Source organism: Pelecanus crispus, chromosome 5, assembly GCF_030463565.1.
Source record: "Pelecanus crispus isolate bPelCri1 chromosome 5, bPelCri1.pri, whole genome shotgun sequence".
In the NCBI taxonomy this organism is placed as follows: domain Eukaryota; kingdom Metazoa; phylum Chordata; class Aves; order Pelecaniformes; family Pelecanidae; genus Pelecanus; species Pelecanus crispus.
In genome coordinates this window covers 48,853,210-48,862,106 of record NC_134647.1, presented here as the reverse complement: position 1 = coordinate 48,862,106, position 8,897 = coordinate 48,853,210, and positions in this window count along the sequence as shown.

The window sequence follows — 8,897 nt, the reverse complement described above, 5'->3', positions numbered from 1 at the left end:
TGGTGTCATTTGCAAACTTGCTGAGGGTGCACTCAATCTCACTGTCTATGTAATTGATGAAGATATTAAACAGCACTGGTCCCACTACGGACCCCTGAGGGATGCCATTTGTCACCAGTCTCCATTTGGACATTGAGCTGTTGACCACGACCCTCTGGATGCAACCATCCAACCAATTCCTTATCCACTGAACAGGCCACCCATCAAACCCGTATCTGCCCAATTTAGAGAGAAGGATGTTGTGGGGGACTGTGTCGAAGGCTTTACAGAGTCCAAATAGATGACATCTGTTGCTTTTCCCTTGTCCACTGATGCAGTCAGTCACTCCTTCAGAGAAAGACACTAGGTTGGTCAGGCAAGACTTGCCCTTGGTGAATCCATGCTGGCTGTCTCGAATCATCTCCCTGTCTTCCATGTGCTTGAGCATAGCTTCTAGGAGGATCTGTTCCATGATGTTCCCAGGCACAGAGGTGAGGCTGTCAGGTTGGTACTTCCCAAGGTACTCCTTTCTTCCCTTTTTAAAAATGGGCACAACATTCCCCTTCTTGCAGTCACCAGGGACTTGACCTGACTGCCATGACTTTTCAAATATCATGGAGAGAGGCCTGGCAACTACATCAGCCAATTCCCTCCGGACTCTGGGATGCATCTCATCTGGTCCCATAGAATTATATACATTCATGTTCCTCACGTGGTCTCGAACCTGATCTTCCTTTACAGTGGGATGGGCTTTACCCTCCTGGTCCACATCCTGCAGTCTGTCAACTCAGGAGGGGTGAGGAGAGAGGTTGCCAGTGAAGACTGAGGCAAAAATGTTGTTGAGTACCTTGGCTTTCTCCTCGTCTGTTGATACAAGGTCAGCATTCTTGTTCATCAGGGTGGGTACGCTTTCGTTAACCTTCCTTTTCTGATTGACATACCTGTAGAAGCCCTTCTTGTTATTCTTTGCATCCCTTGCCAAATTCAGCTCCAGCTGTGCTTTGGCCTTCCTGACCCCCTCCCTACACAACTGGACAGCTTCCCTGCACTCTTCCCAGGACACCTGTCCCTGCTTCCACTGCCTGTGCAGTTCCCTCTTGCTCTTTAGTTTGACCAGCAGGTCTTGACTCAGCCATGCTGGTCTCTTCCCTTCCTTGTTTGATTTCTTTCATCTGGGGACTGAGAGCTCTTGCGCTCTGTGGAAGGTGTCCTTAAAAGATCTGCCAGCTCTGTTCCATTCCCCTGTCCCTGAGGACCATTTCCAGGGGGTCCTTCTGACTAACTCCTTGAAGAGCTGGAAGTTTGCTTTTCTACAGTTCAGGGTCCTGACTGTACTTCTCACTTTTCCCATGTCCCTCAGGAGTGTGAACTCCACCAGTGCATGGTCACTGCAGCCCAGGCTGCCTCCAGTCTTGACATCACCAATGAACTCACTTGCATTGGTGACCATCAGGTCCAATATTGCATGCCCTTGGGTAGGGGTGTCTAGCACCTGCCTTAGGAATTTATCCTCAATGCATTCCAGGAATGTCCTGGATTGCCTACAGCTTGCTGTGTTGCTTTTCCAGCAAATGTCGAGGTGGTTGAAGTCCCCCAGCAGGATGAGAGTTAGATACTACGTGTAAGCTTTAAAGGAACTCATTAATGATAAAAGATGGTTCTTCTGTGGAAGAAGAGAAAGTCCTCCAAAACTATGATCATCTGCTTACTCCTTCCATGTTCTTCTTCATATGTTGCTGAAATATAGTGTTAGGTAGAAAGGAAACCCTGATGATACATATTGCTTATTTGTAGGAAATGGACCTTAAGTGGTGGAAAGGAACTGAATCAGTCTCATATATTTTACCTTCTGAATTTATAAATAGTAGAATTTTCAAGACTTACTGGAATGCAGACCCCAGTTGAATGAGCTCTACCATGTTCACTGAGTCAGGGAAATTTTTGGTTTTGGTTACTTTTTACCCACATGAGTACTCAGACTTACCAGAATTTGGGAGTGGAATTGGCTACAAAAAAACCCCACAAACAAGTAAACTACCCTTCTCTCAAAACAACACCTGTATATGCATACATGGAAGTATATTTATATAATATATGTAATATTGTATGTATCAGAATAATGTATACTTGCATACATATATGTGCATGCACAAATATACATATTTATATAATAAAATAAATTTTATTTATATGTGTATATATATAATACATTATTGCACTTAAAAAGTTATCAGTGTCATAGTAATGAAATGAGACCTACCTCAGTAGAAAAAAACCCAGCTTCAAGTAAATAGGAAAGGTCCCAGGAAAAAGAAGATTTATCTTAGGTTAGGGAGGCCTAACTTTCATAGTGCGTGGAAGGTAGTCACTTGCAGCAAGAGTTCAATACATTAGGTATGTCCAAAATTCAAACGTGTCACCATAAATCCAGAAAAGATATGTTTCAATGTCGAGTGAATAGTCTCCTGGCATAGGTTTACCTGTTACAGTAAAAAAAAAGTATATGATCAAGTATGTTCAGAAAAAGATCTTCTGTAGGTGTTACAAACATCAAGCAGGATAACTTTCTAAAAATCTTAGTTCACTTTTAGACAAAAAGAGAAAAAAAAAAGACTTACAAAAGGTCTAGACAACTAGAACATCAATACTTTTAAAAACGCCCTTTAGTTTTCAAACCAAATATTTCAACTAGAAATGCAAGGAAAAAAAAATTTATTGGCTGTTTTTGCAATGCAACTAGTGCAGGCTGAACAAATGAATACATAAATTCTGGTGAAATCCAGATTTTGAATTCTGTGACTCATATAACTCTTCACTATTGAGCTACAGTAAACACCACCTCTCCTTTTGATGTACATCAGAAAGCAGGTGATGAATATTCTGGGTGGTTTTTTTGATCTGCTGTTATAATCTTGTTGACATTGAGAGATAAGAGAAAAACTAGTGAGGGACACCTGTCTGAAGGACAACTCCTGTGGGGAGCTAAAACTCATTCTTTTAAAAATTATTGTCAAATTCTGTTGATCAGCATGGCGTATTTTGTAGCCATACTTGTGTATCATCTTATAATATGCTAGGAAAACCACTGATTCCTGTGAGAAGTTTATATTAATAATACTAAAATCTTAAAATTATATTAATTTATTTCAGTGGGACCGGAATTAAAGATGGTACAGCTTTTCAGGATTCACTGAATAGTTTAATTCTCCATGTAGAACAGTGGTCTAAGATGCTGACCTCATTCACAAAAATTTTATGTTCTTTAGTGTAGAAATAGCTTCTCAGCAAGAGAAGCAAAGGAGGGCAAGAAGGACAATGAATTACAGTGAGAATTCTGTGGAAAAGAAAATAAATAGCATCATTTCTCTCATAGCTTGTTTCTTATATAGGGTTAAAAATGAATCAACAAACCCATTCTGCCCTGAATGCTTACTCTTGGAAGTGAATTAAAGCAGAAGTCTGTTTGGACAAGTATTAGCCAAGAGCAAATGCTTCAAGTCTTGAAATAAAAACAAAAAAAGTGGTGGCAAATGCTCAGTTAATCATTGCAGTGGTCATCTATGTCTCATAAAGCACATAAATAAAGTAATTACCAAAGCATTTAGAAGTCAGTGTAAAAAAAATGTATATAATCTACAAAAGCTGCCTCCTCTGGGAAATAAATTTATGAGTATTGCATCTCCTGATAAATGTATGCTTTAGCATGTTTCTGCCATGCAGGCTTTTTGGGCACACTAATAATAACATTTCAGGGATAGGTTGCTAAATGGAAAATTACAGTAAGATTCAGGACATGCTTCTGCAATTCACAGATCTGAGTACAGTTCCCAGAGTTAGCATTGGACTGTAGGGAACAAATTTACTATTAAATCTTGAGGTTTACTTTTTGTGAAATGAAGAACAAGCATTTTGACTCTTCAACCTCTTTTTCTGTTCCAATGAATCTAAAAGTATTTGCAGTATTCTTCTTGGCTCCCTCAATTAATAAATCTCAGAAGTGTAGTATATACCTAATATGGTATCTTGGGTTGTTTAGGAATGCCTCTGCAAACAAGTTAATCTTACTCATAGCAGTCTGAGATTATTAGTGTAAATAGTTTATTTCTCACTATCCTGATTACACTGGGCAAATAAACATTATTTGGCATATGCTGTCAGGACTGTTTTATATAATCTAAATGTAGTATTTCTATATCCCTAAAAATACAGGACTGATTTCCCTGTGGTGAATTTTGGGATTGCTGATTGCCTGAGGCCAGTTCACTTTCTCTGTTTTCTGATTTGGAGACTTGGGAGTCATTTAATGAAACTTTATTGTTATATGATAAGTGGTTTCTTTGAACATAGATATCAGTTATCTTGCCTGAGAGAGAGCATGATTAAATGTCTTCCTGGAGCTTTTATAAGTTGTTGGAGCATCTTGTCATATTATGTGCTTGCTGATTTTCTAAAGGAGCAGTCAGTCAAAGGGAACCCTACTGTGCAGCACACCCTGTCTGAAGGGCAAGCCAAAAGAAAATGCCTTTTCAGTTATTTCTCTTCTGTCATATGGAAGAGGAAGGATACTGTGAGAATGCATTTCTTCTCATGGATAGTGTGGCATGATCTAAGTTATAATTGTGATATGAGTTATGATGTTGACATAAGGATAAAGTCCATATGGGTTAGGTTATGAGAAGAGTCTTTTGCAACTAGTTTAGGTCTGTTTTGTGCATAGACTACTCTAGTCAATACAAATCAATAAAACACATGCAACATAGGCCCATGGGTTGGACGAATGACAAGAAATCAGCAGAACAACAGTTTGGTGAGTCTGAGCTGGCCCAGGGGAAGATATTGCAAGGATGTTTATGACAGAGACAGATGGAAAGCAGGAACTGCACTTGAAGTCTTCTTTCCTCCCTAGCTTTCTTTTCCCATTCTTGATGTTTTATGCTCTTCTCCCAAAAGAAAAGGGGATGATCTCATCTGCCCTTGACATAGTTTAAACTATTTTGGAGACCAGGACCTTTTCTGGTTTCACTGGGGTCCTTTCTTGCTTGTTCTGTAGGATTATCTGGCTCCAGCATGCATGTCTCCTGCTTCTCAGTTCCCTATTCTTATCTTGCTACTGTTACTGTTTCCAAGTGTTTTCCCCTACCATCTCTGTGCAACTGTACCACAGGTCTCTGGTGGCCCCTTTCTAGTTAAGTATTTTTAGGTAAATATATATATTTATGCTTAGCTGCATCACAAAAGACTGAAGAATGTTACACCCTTACAAAAACTGTTGTAAAATGCATTTTCTAACATTGCTAGCTGCGCTATTTTAGTGTGCTTATGCCTTGATGCAGGGCAAGCAAATATTAACCACCTTTTGCTTAGGCTGCTTTTGCTTTATGTGTGAAACTGGACCCTTCATCAACACTGATTTGAGTAGCTTGGGAATAGCTCAGTCACTTGATGAAAGAGATACTGATCTGTTACTCATTCTTCCACATCACATGGTTCACATTTCAAAACACCAAAAAAAAATGAAGACAGCTTACTACTATTATTAATTTTAAAGCACAGTGGCCACAGTGAAGCCATTAAATTACCTGCTTTGGAGACAGCCTACTCATTTGAAACCACAATTATTTAGGAAGTACACCTCCAGCTGGGACCTTTGCTTGGTTCAGTGTTTTAGCCTCTTTTAACTCTGTAGATTGAAAACAAAAACCTCTTAACATTTCAAAAAGTGTACTTGGATTTATCTTTAATGCTATGGAAAGATATGAATCAGTGTTTTTTCTGCATGATGTATTGGTCTTCAGTTTCCTTTTGCTGCTGATTTTTTCACAGTAGTATGTACTTTTGGAGGTGCCAAAGTACTTCAGATTGTGTTAGTTTTAAATGAGTTTGTTTTAAAAGAGTGGAAGAACATATTCCCAGAAGCTGTTTACTGTTTTGGTTGTTTCACTGGTGTGCCATACAGTTCCCCTGGCAGTGAGACTGTTGGGTAAGTAATCATCGCTCTTAGGGCTTTGAAGACAGTATGTTTTCACAGACTGTGTTAGCAGCATTTTAGCTTGAAGGTCTTGTTTTTCAAACAGTGAACTTCATGCAAATTCCTCATTTCCAATGCATTTCCCTGGCTGAAGCTTCCTTTTCTGTGTTCTTAAAAGCAACACAGCTAGGTTTTCTGTTTGTTGTTGTTGTTCTGATTTGTTTTTGTTTTTGGTTTTGTTTTTGCTTTTGCTTTTCTTCTTACAATTTTATTTTTGAGATTGAGCTTGTTCAGTGACTGCAAAGCCAGCACTGGAACATTAGTTTTTAAAACAATTTGGGAACCTTTGTCCAGTGCGTAAAGGTTAATTTTGCCTATTCTGTTTTCCATTTCCGATAGAAGCTAGATCAAAGCATTGAGGTTATTTGCTGTTACATGGGCTGAAGCATAAGATATCAATGTCTCTTTAACTTTTTAATTAAAAGAGTAGGAAACAATTTTGCTTTTTCTTTTGACAACTTCTGCACTCGAAGGAGCACAGAAGAACCTTTCTGGTCTTAATTTCTTTTGAATGGCAACAGGATCTTTGCAGGACCAAGGAAAGGGTGTTCCATTCCTCATTTCAACTGCAGAGGGTGCACAACCAAGAGACGCTTTGCAGATTTACTGGAAATGTAACATTCAGCAGCATGTCAGTATGTTTGTGCCCATACTGAAGAAGCCTCCAGAAATCATCCAAGGTAGATGTGTAATCAAGTAAGTATATACTTAAACATCAGACCATGCGGGAACAAACCAGCACTGACAGTTAAACTATTAAGAAATGTGGCAATAAGGACACTATGAAATTATGCATTATATGTCTAATATAATCTGTTAAAATATGACTACTAGATACTTAAGGTCATATAAACCTTAGATGAGTCAAACTGATTAAAAACACCTATAAAATGCAATGATGTTTGCTAAATGAGTCCCAGTGTGCTCCAATTAAAATACTCATCACTTTCTCTGAAATACCTGGATAACTGCTAAGCTGTGGATATTTTATTTTTTAAGGATACTGTGGCATGATCATACTTGCCATACCTGGGTAAGATGGCCATCCTTGGGAGCTGTAGAAATGAAGTTTGCATTGCTTTAACATATTGTTTCAGGGGAAATGCATGCTCGTAGGTGAGGTATTTCTTTGTGATGCATACAATTCAGCTGAACATTATTCACAGTTTTGTCAACACTTCTCCTGAGTGTTTGAAGAAGTTATTTAAGAACTCCAGGACCTGGGAAAAAATGTTTATTTGAAACATAATGGATGTGTTGAGAAGAAAATAAAAAACAATGTAGAGGACAGATTCTTTCATAGCTATGGAATGAATAATGTTTTAATACTTTGCGTGAGAGAAGGAGTGAGGGAACAAAATAAATCTCTTAAAGGTCACAGATGGTGCTTTGTCTTCATAACAAAAAAAGTTTAGCTTCACAGTTTATAAAGATCCTTATTTTTCTGCTTTTTCTGCTTTCTGTAATAAGACTTACAGTCTTATTACTTTCTTCTACAGTCTTATTACTTTCTTCTTACTGTTATTTAAACTGCCCAGGAAACTATTTTCTTAGTCAGCTTTTAACATGTTGAACTATTTTGTACCTAGGTGTTTTGGGGATGCTGGCTTTGGAACAGTGAATCTTTTGATACTATCCTTTCAATTGTTTCTGTCATTTGTATAGAACTGTTTCTTCAAAATACTAGTATTAAGGTCATCAGCTATAGGTGTTCAAATTGATGAATAAACTGTAGTGACAAGCACACTAGTTGTTTGAAAGTATTTTTAGAATGCTTGACAACAGTGTAGCAGTTCCTGATTAAAAGGAAAACAAAAGCCTGGAGGAAAATACCCAGAGTTTTGGCCCAAAATCACCAACAGAGAATATATACAGAAGTTTCACCCTGTCAGTCCATGTGTTGAAGTTCTTTTTAAAATTAATGATGAGTTCTTGTCAGGCTTGGTTGACTGCAGCAGCAGATTGATGCTTTGTTCAAATTCTGTCTGCCTTGGAGCATTTTTCCTTCTGTCTTGGAAGAAACATTCAATTCAGTATGCACATTTGACCCATGAGAAAAAGCTTAAGAAATGTTAAGAAAATTAAGAAAAGCTTAATGTAATGCTTGGAATTAGATCTCTTTTAAAAAAGTTTTTATTTGGAAAACTAAACAGTGAACAAGTTAAGTTTGTGATTAATTTAGAAATAACCCTGCTGATGTTGTCTTTGGCAAATCATTGCATTGACTGTCTATGTTTGAAAGGTAGCACTGCAGTTCAGATGGCACAGTAGAAGATTTGTGGAGTCTTTTAAAAGTGTTTCAAAAGCACTAAGAACTTTTATTAAATCAATAATTTTAAAAATTGATAATATTAAAAATGATAGCACTCACCATCATTTCACACAGCCTTTGATAGTTCACATAGAATAAATGCAATACTGATATTTTCCTATTAGAGTTTCTAAGGTGAGGCCATAAAATTCCTTTGACTTTTCTGGTGGAGAAAAACACTGACGAAGTATTTTAAAAGTAAATATGACATTTTTCTTTGGATTTTTGGAGTGAAGAAATAAACAAATTAATCAGAAAGAATATTGGCTTTTTCTCTAGCTTATTGATAACAATCCAAAGCTCCAATTATTTGAATGTATAAAACCTGTAATTCTAAATTGGGATAAAACTACTCTGAAGAAAGATTTTTCAGGTTGCCTGGAAAAGTATTGTTTAAGTAGGTTAGGATAATTCTGTAGAGTGTTCTTCAGTGTTCTGTGCATGTTGACACCATTAGATACTGAATAGTAGAGCTGCCTTTAAGTTAATAAATGGTATTTGTAGTAAAGCGTCTTTCAGTCTAGTGAAACTACTAAAAATGTCACAGTGATTAGACGACAACAACTCATGTCTGTTGCT